General features: G+C 43.1%; 1 pseudogene across 1 annotated transcript in view; it reads left to right on the forward strand.

Moving 5' to 3' along the window:
• Positions 1–13,945, forward strand: part of LOC147033030 (DDB1- and CUL4-associated factor 10-like) — a 300,685-nt pseudogene extending 286,740 nt beyond the window's left edge. The window contains exons 6-7 of the transcript XR_015055434.1: positions 8,994–9,139; positions 13,512–13,945. The product of XR_015055434.1 is annotated as a DDB1- and CUL4-associated factor 10-like (transcript). The remainder of the gene's footprint in view (positions 1–8,993; positions 9,140–13,511) is intronic.
• The last annotated feature ends 5,000 nt before the right edge of the window (positions 13,946–18,945 follow it).

Below are 18,945 nucleotides of genomic sequence, written 5' to 3' on the forward strand. Positions count from 1 at the left end.
TTCTTCACATTTCAAGACAATCGCATGAAAATTGAGAATTTTAGAAATACCACCCTATTTGTTCACCTAAGGCCAATGCTGACCTCTTGGACCATGTTGACCTCAACAATAAATGGTTGAATTCAGTGACCTGAAGTATAAATCCTCTTCCAATTTCAAGTCAATAGGACGAAAATTGAGGATTTTTCAAACACCACCTTAGTTATTGACCTTGGGCCTATGTTGACCTTTTGGTCGATGTTGACCTAAAAAATAATTGGCTGCTGAATTCATTGAACTAACATATAAATCATCTTCAAGTTTCAAGTCAATTGGATGAAATCCTGGATTTGAGAAATAACACCTTAGTTGTTGACCTTGGGCCCTTGTCAATCTTTTGGTCGATGTTGACCTTAAATATAATTGGCTCGTTTCATTCAGTGACCTAAAATATATATCCTCTTCAAATTTCAAGTCAATCAGATGAAAATTGAGGATTTTTGAAATGCCACCTCACTTCTTGACCATGGGCCCATGTCAATTTTTTGGTCCATGTTGACCTTAAAAATAATTGCTTGCTTGAATTAATTCACCTGGGAAATAAATATTTTTCAAATTTCAAGTCAATTGGATGAAAATTGAGGATTTTAGAATTACCACCTCACTTTATGACCTTGAGTCTATGTTGACCATTTGGTCGATGTTGACCTCAAAAATAATTGGCTGGTTGAATTCATTGTCATGAAATATAAATCTTTTCAAATTTCAAGTCTATTGAGAGGAGAGTAGTGGTCTCTTGACAGAGGAGACCGAAGTTAAGGCCTGCTGAGTCGGGTATTTTGAGTGGCTGTACCAGGCTGACCCAACAGCTCTTTCGTTTTACATCAATGGTGTAAATTTCCCTTTTGTTGACCCTCCACTCAACTGTTAACCTCCTTCGTTTGTGGAAACATCGGCTGTGGTGAACCAGTTGAAAGGGGTTGAGCTCCTGGGATCTGTGGCATCCATGCTGAACTTCTCATGGCTGGTGGAAATGCTGTACTCATTTCATTGCATGCTGTTCTGTGTTCTGCCTGAAACACAGGCTTCATCCCAACTGACTGAAATTTGTCAGGATTGAAAGACATGTTCCACGTGTTGGACCAGCTTGTGATTTTATCCAGATCTGCAGAGAATGAAAAGGCTTCTGCTTGCTGATGTGAGGCCTGACAGACGGTAAGGCAGTGGGTGGAGTCATCACAAAGCGAAAAAGAGGATATTCCAAAGAGTCAGAGAGATCTTTAATGACAAGCAGAAAAATAACAGGGTCCAGAACACTGCCTTGAGGAACTCCAGACTGGACAGGAAGAGTGGATGAGGAAACTCCATTAAGGGCCACACTTTGGCTGTGACAGGATTGTAAATATGCGAGTCATGAGTGTAGATAACCTTGGATTCGAAAGGATGAGTTTGGTGAGCATGGCAGGGTGTCAGTCCACATCGTTTGCATGCGATATGTCTTGGGAGATGGCTCTGATTTCATGATTGGCTTTGAGGATCTCCATCCATTTTTGGGAGAGCAGAAGCAGTATATCCATGTACGAGTGACCTGGTTTAAATCCAAATCGATGATTCAGTGAATGGGGATGCCCTCTGGAGGATTCTCAATCTTCGTGGGGTTGCCACCAAAGATGATCAATCTGATTTCTGAACTATATTCTGGTACTGAGAGTGCTGTGAGGTGTGGTGGTTCCATCTCTGACTTATTTGCAGTTGTTACTGGAGTTTCCCAGGGGTGTGTTTTGGCCCCCACACTTTTCAGCACTTGTACAGACTGTACAAGTGCTGGGGAGTATGTTGGAAAGATCAAGTTGTGGTGCATCGTTTGGGAGTGTCAAGATCTCTGAGATTGATTTCACAGATGAATCTCTCATCTTTTCAGAGACACTGGATATCCTTATGGGGGCTCATGAGGCACTGAATGAGAAGTCACAGCTGCCAGTGTTACGGGTTTCCTGGGTCAAAACGAAGATCCAAGCTTTCAATGACATCTTCAATGCTGTTATGTTGTCTTTACATGTTTGTGGTGAGGATATTGAGGTCACGGAGAGATTCACTTACCTTGGCAGTGATATTCATGTCTCCGCATGTTGTGAGCCAGTGGTCAATAGACGTCTGGATCGAGCCAGGGGAGTCATGGATTCACTTAATCATGGGGAGGGGTGCTGTTGTTACCTGTGCAGGAGGACAAAAGTCCGAGTCTTTAAGTTGTTGGTGCTTCCAGTCTTGCTCTGTGGATGTGAGACATGTAGTCTGACCAGGGATCTGAGACTCAGGCTTAACTACTTCGGTGTCAGGTCTCTTCGGAGAATCCTTTGTAATCGCTGGTCAGACTTTTTGTCCAACGAGCAGTTGCTGAGAGAGACTCAGATGAGATTTGTTACCTGTATAGTCCCTCGTGTGGCTCGTTTTCCTGCCGCTGAGCCTGCTCACCAGATTCCCCAACGAAGGAGACTCATGAATGGAGGAAGCCAATGTGCCGACCACATGCCATGTAGTTGCAACAGGTTGATAGGCATCTCAAGGTGTTGGGGATGGGCAAGGCATCAACCAGAGGGATGGCCAGATATAAGCCTCTGTAGAACTGCCGGAAACTGGATGCAGTGATGCACTGCCCTGGCACATGCTCCCATACATGACTTGACCATGGATAACTCACATACAAAGTGATTGTGTTTTTGTTCCTTTTCATGAAATAGATTTTGTAGATATTGTGAATAATTTACACAGCAAGAACAGTGTTGGATATGATGGTCAGGATAATTTTCTTATTTTTTAAACACTATTTTGGAAATTGTGAAGTCTTGTTTCAGATATGTGTGTATATATATATATATATATATATATATATATATATATATATATATATATATATATATATATATATATATATATATACATGTTGTATATATATGTTGTATATATATATATATATATATATATATATATATATATATATATATATATATATATATATATATAAAATTGTTGCGGTTCTCAGAACCGCATGCATGCAAGAGATAGGTGTCCCAAGTTAGTTATTCCATTAATATACATTTGGTTAGTCCCTTTCCTTTCGTTTAGCAGAACAACAAGAGAGTGTGTTGCGATGATCTCATAGCTGGGGTTGCTTAAATCATTTTCTCCTTCATTTCGTCCCCACTCTTCTTTTCGTCTGATTATTACTGAGGTAAATCAACCACGTGCGCTTTCACTGGAAAGTGGGGCCTCATGGAGGCCAGCGCGTGCGCCGCCGCTGTGAGGGAACTGCTGCACAGAGATCCTCGTTCCCGAGCGAGCCCTAACCCTAATTGCATGTCTAAAAGCCCACACGACGTCGACCCCACCCGCCTAACTGCTCCCACCTACCACTCCACCCTCGCACTCTGGAATCCGCCCCTTCTCGACTCAAGCTCCTCCTTTCTGAACACAGTCTCCACACATGCGGCTGAAGTCAGCGTGTGCGGCTAGTCATGTGGTGCACTTGGCGGCGTGGGATTATCGACTCGAACTTCCGATGATCTGGGGAAGATTGCCGGTTTCATTAAAAAGGCATGCGAATGAATACCTCTTCAGAGGCTGCACGAATGGTGTTTTTCACAACACAGGAAACACAGCCAGCATGATGCCCACGCTGCACGAACTGCGTACAGAGGCCGATAAACACAACTCCACACCATGTTTGGTGGGATACGAGTGTGCGGAGTAGAAGCGACTTGTTCCTTTTCGATTTCAATATCCGACACGGTGTTTGGCCCGCGCACACGCCAGCGGAGTCGTGTGAATGCAAGCGCTGGCCACCTGCTTAATGGCCGAACCACGCACACTGTATGGAATGTATTCGAAGGCAGACACGTCCGCCGCTCGTGATACATGCATGGATTTATCCATGGTGATGTACCTTCGGCCCTCGCTGGCAGCAGTGGATCTCCACGGATGGTGAACATCTTCTTCTCACTACGGCCATGGAGCTGTGGGCAAGCCAGGGAATGTACAGTGCGGGCCACATTGGTGCGCGGAGTGGGAGTGTTGATCGGCACTGGCCGGGCGCCCGAGCGGGCAAGTTGCCAGGGCATGGCCCGGGGGTTTTAGCCGGACGATTCACGTGCCAATTTCGGTGTGGGCGATTCATCTCGTACGGTCCGAGCGGAATATTCCCGCTGTCTGGGATGGCCTTGCCGGAAACAAAGTGAGGCGGTTTATGGCCAAAGTTGGTGGGCCAATCGGAGCGCCCGATTCAGGTGATGACGTTTCGATTCGGCATGGCCCCTCCCCCAGAGCTGAAAGTCCTATAAAGGCCGGAGCAGTCTCTCCACTTTTCTCTTGCTCTCTTTCTTTTTCTCCACCTCTCTCCCACTCTCACCTCGCATCGCCTCGCCTCGCCTCATCGTCACTGCCACGATGCGCCTCCTGCTGTCTGGACTCCGCCTCCTCATCTCCGCCCACACGACGTCCACCCCACCTGCCGACCTGCTTCCACCTACCACTCCACCCTCGCACTCTGGACCCCGCCCCTTCTCGATTCGGGCTCCTCCTTTCTGAACACAGTCTCCACACATGCGGCTGAAGTCAGAGACGACGCGCCCACTGTCGGGTACCTCACTACGAGCATCGCCGCCACCCCCGAAACGTATTGATGGCGTGTCATGCCATCAAGCACAAAGGTACAGAGAACGTAGCCTCAAATCTCCTCCCTTCCTGTTGCAAAACTTCCTCTTCCTCGGGTTTTCTGTGTGTGTGTGTGTGTGTGTGTGTGTGTGTGTGTGTGTGTGTGTGTGTGTGTGTGTGTGTGTGTGTGTGTGTGTGTGTGTGTGTGTGTGTGTGTGTGTGTGTGTGTGCTGGCACCTGTCTGCTGAAGTCAGACTGCAGAAGATCGTTATTGTTATTATTGCTATTAATTTCTCATTAAGTCTGCTCTGTGTCCCCTTTTGAAAGTTGCCTGTGTATTTGCTGCACCACACCTCTCTCCTATCTCTGCACAGCACACCCCAATAAATCTTCATCGTACCACATACCTTTCCACGCCCATTGTCAAAAAATTATTCTAAGTTATGTTCTCTTCTCCTTTTTGTCTTTTCTTCCAGTGATCAAGCATGGTCCAAATCCTACTTTAGCCAGGACTTTATTCCCAATGATCCATTCCTTTTAGCCGGTATGTCCTTGGCAGTGTCGCTGGGCTGCATCCGATCCCGTAGAGTGATCCGGTTCGGACAAGGCGGACCGAGGATGTGTTCCAGAGTTTTTAAACCACGTGATTAATTAGGTAACCCAATTATCCCATAGACCGGAGGATCCTAGGTCACGCAGTTGAGTTATTGGCATCCACGGTTGGTTTAGCGACCCACTGCATCACGGAATTATCCGTGTGCGACAGCCTACAATTCTCGGGAGTCTGGTGGGTACCCCCACCTTGTGGTCTTCTCACCCGACCCCCGGACCGCATTAATATGTTCTAGAAACACCCACTCCTTTCGGGAGCAAGGCCAAGTCGCCTGTCCCCCACCCCCCCATGCCCCCTACAGGCCTTTTTCGATTTGATCTCGAAAAATAATGGAATGCATATATAAGCCATCATTCGTAATCTGTGTCTCAAATTTGAACAACAACGGTCATTGCATGTCTGAAAAGTGGTTGAAGACATGTTCAACATTGGGGGTTTTTTTCTGGGGACTACTTGGTCATCCTAAGATAACTTCGATGATTTAGTCCTGAAACAATGGCTTCTGGATTTGGTCTCGATTTTTGTATGTGTGAGAGAAAGCATGGATGCATGCGTGTATGTGCATCCACAACCATATCTCGGACATGTATGGACCGATTTTATTTCTCCTTAGCAGAAAGATAACACATGTTGTGATGCAGAGGCACATAATTTTGTTTCGCGATGCTATCAAGGATGGCCAGCTGGCAGCCGTTTTAGTTGTAGAAATGAAGAGACTGTATCGAAGATGTTGTTGAAGTTGATTTCCTCTCGAAGCATTTGTAATTGTTGTCAATGAATTAAGACATTGCTCCTCAATCACAAAATATTAATGGAACTAAGGTGAAATGCTGCAGGTTCGAGGATTCCATTGTAAACATAATTATCCACAATTTTTGTTCCATTTTCTTCCTGTAAAACATATACCTGCCTTCCGTTGATATTGATTTGTCCCTTTTTGATTAAAATTATGGAACAACCTGGAAATGTTGAATAAGTTCCAGGAAGACTTCCGTATATCAATTGGTACTTGATTAAACATAACTGATTCTGTGATTAAATGATTAGTACGTGATTAATATGAATATAATGGAGGGCTTTTGTGTGGCGGCAACAGTCAGAATGTGAGAATGCAATGTTGTTCTTCATCAACGCTGAGAATGTGCCGAAGTTATGATTCACTAACTTGATCTGTGTAACTGTCTGTACCTCCAAACCATGTGGGACCTTGAGGAGCTGTTGTGCACTTTCTAATTGGCTGCACTGGTGCTTTCCTCCTGGAACCAAGACTCTGTTCTCTGTTCTCTGTTCCACTCTTTCCCAGATGAAAGGCATTGTTTTTTCTCTTTTCTTTTTTATCCTGCTTGTTCAATAAATGTCTTTCTCTTTTATCCTGCTTGTTCAATAATTTCCCTCACTCGTCCCTGCTTCAATATATAAGGCTTGGATTTGGACATTTTTTTTTTAGTTTCATTGATGGAGATTACTCCAGTGTGTGTGCACTTATGTCATATATGAGTATTAAAGATTTTCCTTTGAGTGCTGAATCTGAGTGGAAATTCAGTAAATTTCCACAACAATGTCCTTGACCATTCCTTGAACTTGCATTTAACGATCTTGTTCAAATTTGCATCACAGATAATGAATGATGGATGACGAATGCACGTCATTTTTTTCGTGTTCAGATTCACGATGGCCCACTGGCGACCATTTGAGTTGTAAAAAAAACCCAATGTTGGGCACGTCCTCAAGCATTTCTCAGACATACGTTTACCGATGTTGTTCAAACTTGGCCGATATACAGTGAATAATGACTTACATATGCACTTCATACATTTTCAAGAACAGATCCAAGATGGCTGACTGGTGGCCATTTTATTCGGAAGAAACCCAATGTTGAACACACCCTTTACCATTTCTGGGACGTGCATTTATTGATGTCTTTTCAAATTTAGCTCACAGATAACGAATTATGTTTACATACACATCATTTTTTAAAAGACCAGATCCAAGATGGCCAACTGACAACCACTTTGTTCCTGAAATGTGTCCCCAACAATTTCTCAGACATGCATGGTCCGAATTTGTTCAAACTCGGCACAAGCACAGTACATGATGGCATATACATGCAACACACATTATTTTGCGATCTGATTAAAGATGGCCGACTGGTAGAGAGGCGGGTATTTTAGTTGCACATAAATATAGACCAACACTTTTAGTCTGCACAGCAAAATTACGAAAACAATGGGGGCTTTGACATTTTAAGTCTTTTTTCATTGACAACTAAAATGACTGTCAGTTGGCAATCTTGGATCTTATCTCAAAAGAAAATGAAGTGCATATGTACGCCATCATTCCTTATCTGTGCACTAAGTTTGAAGAAAATGGGTAAATGCATGTTTTCGAAATGGTAAAGACGTGTTTTGACAATGGGATTTTTTTGCAACTAAAATGGGCTGCCAATTGGCCATCTTTGATTCCATCATGAAACAAAATGATTTGTATACGTCGACCATCATGTGTTGCCTTTGTGCCAAGCACGAATAAAATCGGTCATGTATGTCTGCGAAATGGTTGCAGACGCACGCTCGCACGGCCACAAAAATTGAGATGAAATCCAAAAACCACCATTTCAGGCTAATAACCTGATGAACACACATGAAGCAAAAACATGCGTATGGCTTATGTGCATATCCAATACATCGTGTTGTCATACCTGGGATCACTCCAATTGCACTGGACCATGGACTAACACCCAGACTGAAGGCCTGAGGGCTGCCCTTCTGTGCTGTTTCATGTGCTGGCAGGGCAAGGTTTTATTGGTGCGGATTCAGCCCAGTTGTCCAGCTAATGGGTGAAGAGCAGTGGGGTGGAGTTAGAGCAGCTGGAAACTGACTGATACATAATACTGTCAGACCCCGCTATTCGATGTCGATACGCTCCTGAATAATCCGGCGAATGTCGGTTACTTCAAATGTCGCGGCATTGTTGAAAACAATTAAGGAAATATATATATATATATATATATATATATATATATATATATATATATATATATATATATTTTTTTTTTACATGCTCTCGTGGAAGAGTGATTACACAGTATGAATTAGGACACAGCATAACAAAGGGAACAGCAGAGAAAAGGGGGAACAACTGCAGGGCAGAGGAAGGAAATCTGTTACACACACACACACACACACACACACACACACACACACACACACACACACACACACACACACACACTGGTTGCACAAAACTATGGCCCTTTATCAGGAACTTTTGAAACACCATTACACATGTTTGATCGTCTATTGCCATGGATGGAACAATCAGAGTGCTGGGAGAGAGTTAGAAAAGAGTTGAAAAAAAAATTACATGGAGGGTGGTGGGTGGGAGATGTAAACACACCAAGAAGAGAGGGTGGAAGTGGGGTGGGAGGGGTGTCGGGTATTGAAGTGGAAGTGGGGTGGGAGGGGTGTCGGGTATTGAAGTGGAAGTGGGGTGGGAGGGGTGTCGGGTATTGAAGTGGAAGTGGGGTGGGAGGGGTGTCGGGTATTGAAGTGGAAGTGGGGTGGGAGGGGTGTCGGGTATTGAAGTGGAAGTGGGGTGGGAGGGGTGTCGGGTATTGAAGTGGAAGGTTCTCACAAGTCTACGAAAATACAGCGACCTTGGCTTTTGCTTCCTTTTTATTTAATATACTTTTGTACCATTCATGACTCTTGCTTCTCCGTTCTTTTTTTTCATTTCCATGATGCTGCTGATACAGCAGCATGGAAGCGTAATGCATTGGAGGTCTAGACTCTGACCTTGCGGGATGGTGAAGAGCAAAGTTTTTGTATCACGTCTCTGCAGATGCATCCACTTGGCAGACACACCATAACTCGCTGCAACAGCATTAGTTGCGACCAAGAAGCATGACACAACCCCACTCCACCCTGTCTTGCCACCTAATTTCTTGTTCATAACATCCCTTGTGCCTTTATTCTCTTTATTATGATGCTCTTACACACTTTCTTTCACCTATCTCCGTCTTCACCATTAGCATTGTTCATGTTGTGAATATTTTTTTACAGAGAACATCAGTTTTGTTTACATCAGACATTGCCTTTGATGTCTCGCCTTTGAATTGTTGATTCCTTTTTTGCACATCCTTCCCGATAGAAGATGCAATTCATTTCATGTTTCCACGGCGCCATTCGAATTAAACATTCTGGACACATTGGGTGTGTGACAAGAAAGAATTTATTTAATTTTGGTGAAGATCCAGATTCAGATCCGACGACTAGAACGTTTTAAAGTGATTCTTTACCAGTGAGAGATAGGGCCGAAAATGATATATCGCACGATATTTCAAATATGTATTTGGCCAGATATGTTCTCGTGGATCAGGCAGGGCGGTTGTATGTCCTTTATCGAGTGCCCTTCCAGTTTTCTCTGTTTTCTCTTCAGCCATCTATCTGATTGACACGAAATTTTCACTATCGGTGAGACGACTCATGGAGAATGTTTTAATAATTATGATGTCATTGGTCACATGTTGTGGCAGCCATATTGGAAAAATGGTAAAACTTTAGACTAGTGGTTCTCAAAGTGGTCCCCACCGCCCCCCCCCCCAGTGGGCGCTGGGAACTTTCAAGGGGCGCTCCAGACTCCACAAGTGTTAGGGGGGGGGGGGCGCTGGCAAAGATTTGGGGGGCACTGGCGATTTTGAGGAGCAGCGGCGATTAGGAGCGCTCATTGGGCTTCCTGCAGTCTGAACAGGTTCCCCAGCGCAATTCGGCAAATTGGCCATACGATGCCCGTTGTGGTCCTCCTCGTTTGCCGTAGCGCCGTCCAGAGATAAATTAAAGACAGGAAATGGGACAGGAAGGCCTTTTTGTAAATAATGAACACATTTTAAAATGTATTTATTCTGAAAATCATTAAGTTCTTCAAGCATATTACAGACTTGTTTATCAACAATGCAAGTCAGTTTTTTTTTTAAATTCACACATGGTGTGAATGCCATATACATGTGTTATGATCCGGCAGCGCAATTCCCAGCGAGGTGCGCGTACTGAGGCGGCACGCATTGTGTTTTAGGCGCGCTGCCGTTGGAACTGTGAATAAATTTTTTTTGATGCGCAGGGTGAAAATCGATGCGCGTGCTGACCAGAGACCGGAAATATATAATTATTGTTTGGCCTTATCACTGGTGTTAGTCTTTCAACATCTTGTCATATTGATTTCGTCATTCAAAAAAGCTTCACGTCTGGTCGGCTTCAAGATGTCGGCCTCAAAGAAAAAGTGTCGTCAGTATTCCGTTGAATACATCAAGTATGGATTCATTCCATCCCTGACGAACACGCAGTTACCGATGTGTTTGTTGTGTGGTATCACGCTGTCCAATGAAGCAATGAGACCATCTCGACTGAGCCAGCACCTGAGTAAAAAGCACAGTGATAAGGCTGGCACAGAGATCAGCTATTTCCAATCGCTGAAAGAGAAATTTGAGAAGCTATCGATGGTAATGACAATGTTCAAAGCCAGCCAAAAGCTCGTGGATAAAGGACTGGAAGCGTCGTATAAGCGGTCATTGCTCATCGCCACATCTGGAAACCCTATTCAATCGACGAACAGTTGATCAAACCGGCTGTTGGGGAAGTGATAAGAACTGTTCTGGGCCAGGATCCGTATCCAGATCTCTCGTCAATTGCGCTCAGCAATGATTCCGTGGCCAGGCGGATTGATGAAATGTCATCAGATGTAGAAGATAAGCTGTGTTGTGAGCTGAGAAGCATGCACTTCGCCATCCAGCTGGATGAGTCCACTTTGCGTGACAGTGAAGTTCTGTTACTCTGCGACGTTCGCTTTATCCGTGATCAGGAAATGGTGAAATAATTGTTGTTTGCCCGCTCTCTCCAGACCGATACAAAGGCTTCTTCCATCTTCCAAACGTTGGAGAAGTACTTTACTGATAAGAACATACGGATGGAGAACATTCTCACTTGCGCGAAGGACGGTACACCAGCGATGGTTGGCCGCCACCGTGGTTTTATTGCGCTTCTTAAGAACCAGGTACCGTCCGTGTTTGCCATTTACTGTGTCGTGCACTGCCAGAATCTTGTAGCAAAAGCTCTCTGCACCAGACTTCATACGTCACTCCAAAAAGTAATCAAAGCAGTGAATAAAATGAAGGTGTCTCTGCATGATCGGCTGTTTCATTAGCTTTTCCAGGAGAATGATGAACCATTCGAGAGGCTCTTGTTGCATTCCGAAGTTCGATGGTTGTCCAAAGGCACTTGTTTGACATGTTTCCATGCCCTCTTCTCGACAGTGGTCGAGTTTCTGTCAGAAATGATACAGAGTTATCGGAGAAAGTGAATGTGATTGAGCATGATGTGGCTTACCTCGCGGACATATTCAGTATACGGAATGATGTCAACAAACACCTCCAGGGTGACCATATGACGCTGATTAAAGCAAAGAAAGTGATCGGCGCGTTCGTAACCAAGGCGACTCTGCACAGGGAAACCCTCGGCCACAGAGATATGTACCACTTTCCCCGGTTGGCAAAGGAAACTGCTGTTTCTGATGACGAGCTGCTCGTTTATTGCAATCACCTTGAGAAGAATCGTGGAGATATGGAGCAGCGTTTCAGAGACATGCTAGAACTGTCGGTGCCAGCATGGGTGATGAACCCATTCAAATGTGACATTCGAGATGTGAAGCGCGAATTACAGGACAAAAGTATCAACTTGTAGAATGATGATCAGGCGAAGGCAAGATTCTCGCAGCATGAATACGGCAAATTCTGGATTCTGTAAAGGGTCGAATACCCTGCAATGTGGACAGAGGCAGAACTGCTGCTGATGACGTTCCCCACATCATACCTCATTGAAAGAGGGTTCAGCGCCGTGACGGTGCTGCTGACGAAGTATCGAAACTGCCTTGACATTTCCAAGAGGGGCGATCTGCATCTCTACCTCACTGAGATGGAGCCAGACGTTCGTAATCTCGCAACGAGCCACCAGGCCCACCCTTCACACTTATGGTATTTGGGCCTGTGGTAACAGATTCCCAGTTTGCCTCACCTGGACCTGTTCGGCTGAAACATTGTAGGTAGTGCAAAATAAAATACAAAAGTAAAGTAAAATAAAGTAAAATATTATTCAGAAAATATTTGGCTTCTGTTATTTTTGTTTCCTATTTACATAAATTCGGACTATCCTCTTGCCCACTGGGTGTCCGACCCCGAACGATAGGACAAGGGGGCATTGGGCCAGTCCAAGAGGCCAGAAGGGGGCGGTAGTCAAAAAAAGTTTGAGAACCTCTGCTTTCGATCTACGTATCTCCGAAACTTCCTCACATGGAAAAAATTGAAACTTGGTAGATGTGAAGTACTCCCCATTGGAAACGTCAGTTTTTTTTGATGATGGCCTCAGTGGCTTCATTGTGACGTCATTAATTGGATAAATCTACTGCTTTATCCATCGGTATGAATAAAATTGAGGGTCATCTCGGGGTCATTTTTGGGGGGGGTGGGGAAGGAGAATTGTTGATGTCATCGGTCACCTGGTGTGGCACATATATATATATATATATATATATTTGTATATATACATATATATTAAAATATATATACATTAATATATATACACATATATTAAAAAAATATATATTTATATAATATATATGCGCATATACATATAAACACATTAAAGCCTTCAAAATCTTCTCAAACAGTTGAACAGATCGAGGCAAAACTTTTCAGGTTTGCTCGTCGATCCACGAGGAACAAAAAGCTCTCCACATTTGTTGTCATTGGTCACAAGGTTTGCCAAACATATTGGATTTACCCGAAAACATTTAAAATTAATCTTCTCTGGAACAGCTTAACAGATTGAGGGGGAATCTTCATCCAAATGTTCCCCAATCCTGGAGGACACCAGGGTGTTCATGAATAATTAATAGGTCACATGATCTGGCAGCCATATTGCATTCAATGTTAATCTTTAAGAAAAATTATTTCTCCTGAACCGCTTCAACAACTGATGTAAAACATTACAATTATAATCGAGTAGTCATGGGGAACACATGTTTTTGATTTCACTCTTATCGCACGGATTCTCTGGCAGCCAGAATTAATTAATATCTTGAATCTGGGGACAGGGATTTAAATCAAACTTGGTACAATATGTATAATGATGCAATAATGTGGGCAGAGGCATACCTGGTGACATCGCTACATCTAAAAGTGCTCTCAATTTATATATTTTCAATCAAACCACTTGTATTCTTGCAGCAGACTTGTATTTTCGAGTTGCCTGAAATAGTCAGACACCTTTCTTCTCCCATCATGGGCCATTGCAACCAACACATGCCTCGACAGAGGAAAATGTTGGCGGAGGATTCATCAAGGAGATAAACTGCAGTCCTGATGGCCGGCTGGTGTGCTCACCTTGTGGGTTTGGCTGATGCATTATGACATTTAAACCCAGTGACTCCAATGAAGTTTTGAAGCACAATAACTCTGTCAGCATCCTGGAGAAGAGGACACTCATTTGCAACGAAGAGTCCAATGAGCAACCTCTTCCCCAATGGAAACCATGGGGTGAAGTGCGGTCTGTATATGGACACAATGATGTGTTCCTTAAGGTCTAGTTATCAACAACACACTATCAGCTTGCATCTGGTTGTCTCAGGGGCTTGATTGTGATCTACCAACCTCGCTTTTAGAATGATATAGGAACGATGGACATTGCCTTGCATTTATTGGCTCAACAAGGACATTTTTAACAGGTTCTTCCCCAAGTTCAAACACCATTTTGGCTTCTTGCTATACCTGTTGCAATTGCTGACAATTTCGATTAAATTCTGTCATTTTTTGGAGCTACATTTAAACAATGAATAAAATAAAATGCAATGAAGGTTTTATTGTTCTTTTGTGCAGCAGCAGCAGCAAATGGTTTTGGGGATTTCTTAGTTCATTGAGGAAAATAATTATATTCTCTCAACTGAAACAGTTTTTGTTCAATTAACAAAAGAATCAATCCTCATGTCATGCTAATATCTCCCTCCTTCACTTGAGTTGTGCTTCCAGCATTGACCAAGGTTGTTCTATGACATCGACTGTAGTTTGGTGTGTTGCTACTTTTAATTTACCATCACTGCGAGAACATATGTTACCACACACCTGCAGCATGTAACACAGCATGAGAGAGAGAGAGAGATAGAGATAGAGATAGAGATAGAGATAGAGATAGAGATAGAGATAGAGATAGAGATAGAGATAGAGAGAGAGAGAGAGAGAGAGAGAGAGAGAGAGAGAGAGATAGAGATAGAGATAGAGAGATAGAGAGATAGAGAGATAGAGAGATAGAGAGATAGAGAGATAGAGGAAAAGAGACCATGAAAGCTCCAAAGACCCTAAAATATCTCAACGCCCAGAAGACCATGAGGACCAAAAACTCCCTGAAGACCCAACAGTCCCTGAAGAGCCAAAATGACACTGTGGACCCTTTCGACCCCTCAGACCTTAACACCATTTTGATCCCATTCACCCTTCAGACATATAAGACAGCTTTGACACTTTACCACTTGGACCTTCTTAATATCACAAATGAAATTTCAAATAAATACATCACCAATATTACAAACATATGTGCAGAAAATAAATCTTTGGATTATGATTGGGGTAATCATGCCAACACAGCAAATCTGTGATGTCAATCTCTGCAACAACGTGTGGAGAGGCGAGCGTCGTGAGCCGAACCAGACTAGTAAGTTACGAAAACAACTAACAGGACGAGGAACTGTATCCAATGGCAAAGCTTTAGTAAATGGTCCTGGCCGAAATTAAAGTTGGATGATCCATCGCTTTCAATTAACTAGACGGATTCTTGTTATTTAATCGATGGCGGTTGCTCACGCATTTTCTTCATTTCAAACCCCAAGCCAGAGTAGAAGAGCCATTACCGAGACCGAAAGATTCTTCATGATCACCTTCTCTTTATTTGTCAATCGGAAGGAAGTTCAGAAACTCATTTATGTGGACGCTGTTTTGGAACTGCTTGAAGTTGATGGTGAAATGGTTGCTGCATGGATAGGAGCTATGCAGAATCTCATTGCTTCCAAAACGAAAAGACTTGAACAATAACTTGACCGATAAATTCCGAAGCTGAATCATGGATCAAATAGATATGACAAAGAAGGGAAAGTGCAGAGACAGTGAAGACTTGGAGAGGAGAAAGATAGAAGATTACTTGCTTCACTTTCGTTCTTCCAAGTGTGAATATTTCACATTCTTCTCTGAAACATATATGCTGACAAGAGACTAAAACTTCTGAACGAAATATGACGATGAAACTCTGAAAATGAAATGATGACTGAAATATGTATATATGAAACAAAATATGACTAGATATTTTATAAAATCATTAAAAAATCTCGTCATATAAAATATGATGAGACGAGACAAAATATCATCAACCAAGAACAACAATAACTTAACCCCGTGACTTGGCGTCCTCCGTGTAACAACCGTTTACCGAAGGACATGTGACCTCCTTATCGGGGAAAATGCCATCGGTACATACTTGTGTTATTCAGATTACCTCCCAGATCAGGTGCAGCTGAGTGGAGCTGTCGAGTACATACTGGCTATTCAACAGATACTTGGGGAATAACGTCCCACCTAAGCTTGGGTACGGGCCATGCTGGTCCAATGGAGGAAGAGACAAAAATGAGCTGGGAACATTTCTAACACATTTATTCAAACGAGGATGCGAGGAAAGTTATAAGGAACAGTGAATCAATTTATTGCACATGTACAGCAGGGAAAGCAAGGAATTAGTTGGGTGTGGCAAAATGCAAACAATATTACAAAAGAAGACACAGTGCAGAGTTATTCTGATGGTTCTTATGCAGACTTGTCTCACACACACACACACACACACACACACACACACACACACACACACACACACACACACACACACACACACACACACACACACACACACACACACACACACACACACACACACACACACACACACACACACACGGAAAATTAGCGATAACCCATAGAAATATAAATGGATAAAGAATAACGACCTCTCAATACCTGGTGTGGCCAGCAGATCTGTGCAGCCCAGAATGCTGAAGAAATGGAGCCCAGAATGCTGAGAATGAGAGAAAATACTGAGGGCCCCAGGGGTACTTGTTTGAGAAATGCAAGTGTAATGTGAGGTGCGATGCGGTGTTGTGTGAAAGGAAAAATGTGAGGTGCAGGTCAGTTCAGTTCGCTCTGTTAGTTTGCCCTTGGGTTCTGCTCTGAAAAAATCAGTTGCTCGGGCTTGTCTGTGTTGATTGCTCTTTTAAATCCACATTAGACGAGAGATAGATGGTAGAAGAAAGATGCATGAGAGATTGGACGCTATCAAAATCATGTGAGAATCTGTACGTCTAAGAGTCACTGCAGGATGCAGCCTAAATGAGCATCGAGAGAACGAGAGCAGCCCCGGCTCGCAGCAGCAATGTGTGATCCCACGCCTTGTCACACGGGCTTGCGGCACCCCACACTCAGCGCCGACACTTGTCCTCCTTATGCCGCCTGCCTCCCCAGGGAGGTCCGATGTCTGGTGAGGTCTGTTGAGTTCTGCTCCCAGCTCGTCCATAATCTTCTGCTCCTTGGTGTGTTCTCTCTCAAATGAACCACCTTCACTCTTTTTATGAGCCATGGAAAAGGAGAGGAGCCAAAAATCAGAATAATTGTATCTCTTGGTGAAAGCAAGCTTCCCCATTGGTCCATTGTGGTCATGGCCCCTCCATGCCCCTCCAGGCCCCGAAATCAATGTATGGATAAGTCACCAGCCAATCGTGCCATGTGTAAGAGGTCTTGACCTCTGCATGGGGCCGTGGTTTTTTGAAGGCACTCTCTGTTCCCGAATGTGCACTGGCCTTCCTTTGAATGTAGAAATTTAGGGAAAACCCAGTGCCACCCATCGGTCTTCAAACAAGCTCCAGCACACGTTTGTGCTTCGAGTTATGCCCCAAAATAACCTGACCTCTGTCTCCTTCTTGTCCTTCAAGTCTTTGGTGAGAGTTCGATGACTATGTGGCAGTTGCGGTGGTTGTGGAGTAATGGGAGAATTTTGTAGTGAGAGAGGATTGTATGGCATTGTGGGGAAGAGGTTGAAGTTCCTTCCTTGTAATGAAATTGTGAATATCGGTCGCATTTGTAGTGGGAATATACAAGCGTAGGTTGGTGTGGGGATTTTTTTGGTTGTTGTAGTGATTGTGGTGAGCGTGGTAGAGTTTTGTGAACGAAATAAAGGTCTGAGGTGAAATGGCAGTTGAGAATTGGCACGCAATTTTTAATGGAAAATTGTGACTCGCAGTGCATATGATTAGTCTCTCGTGGTGTTTTCTGATTTGTGTGCTGGCTTTCTTGCATGTTTCATGTGAGAGAAAAGGGGTGAAAGAAAAAGAGTTGAATAACTGTGAGGGTTAAAGGTGGAAGATGGAGAAGAGGTCGAACTGAAAGAGTCCCTCACAACACATCTTTCCCCTTTACCCACCAGACATGTGGAAGTAACTAACTAATACACATACTATTGAAATAACTGCCTTGGGATCACTCTATGTTGTGTGCCATTGCATTGGAGGCATACCGTTTTACATAACCGCCACAATATTATTAAAAAATGTATGATGAATGGTGTGACCCAGTTGGTGGTTGCACAGCATGCAGAAATTGAAATGGTCTTGGAGACAATGGAGGAGACCTTTCAGAGATTTCACCAAATTGAAAAGGAAGATTTGTATGATGATGATCGATGCAATATTGCCATTGAAAATCTGAAGAGAAATTATACTTCAATACTAATACTTGGGTCATTGAGCACGCTTCCTGTTACCTGAAGCTGATACCTTCCTTGGGAAGATTGATGATCGTAAGAGCAAGTTATCATCGAATAACACTCTGGGGTGTGTTGAAAATTGCTGGCTATTTATTTGCTGAAGATGGGTGAGATCTCTTTTGTAGGGACGACCGAGACGGACACAGTCATGCAACTGCCCTTTGCTCCCAGGTTTATCTGGTGAACTGACTAATCCACATCTACCCTTGAGGATGGTGAAAGCCTAGGAAACAAGTATAATTAATCCCAAATTCAATTTCATTTTGAAACTTTGTCATTCGATATGACACAAATTTGTCCTGTTTGGACCTCAAAATAAATTGATGGGAATTATTCATAAAAGCAGATATTTAAGCGAAAGACATTGTTGATTGCTAATATGTCACGATATATTGTCCCTTTTCAGGACAAAAGGAGGATATGTAGAAGTGATTTTTATTTAATTCAACTGTTTTGACCTCTCAGTGAAAAGCATTTAAGAATTGTAAGCAGTTTATATGAAGCTCACATAATGCAGATTCGATGAGTATTGACCAAGCCTCTGCTCTTGTCAAGCTGTGGGTCCTCTTGCAAAATGCAAGGTTTTGGACATAAGATGTGATCTTTGTTTTCAAGCTCTTTGTGGCTCTGCATTTCTAAACGCAAAGTATAAAAATTGTAAAATGAACAGTATTTAATTCATATTTCTAAGTCTTTTTACTTTCTGTTTTAATTAAGCTTAAATTGTGGGATAAGTTAAATCTTATTGAAGTATTTGGATTTTTATTAAGAAGTTATGTGAAATGTACAATCATTCTTATGATTTTACAAGAA

Source organism: Eptatretus burgeri, chromosome 2, assembly GCF_056783735.1.
Source record: "Eptatretus burgeri isolate ZD-2024b chromosome 2, Ebu_testis_v1, whole genome shotgun sequence".
Classification (NCBI taxonomy): Eukaryota; Metazoa; Chordata; class Myxini; order Myxiniformes; family Myxinidae; genus Eptatretus; species Eptatretus burgeri.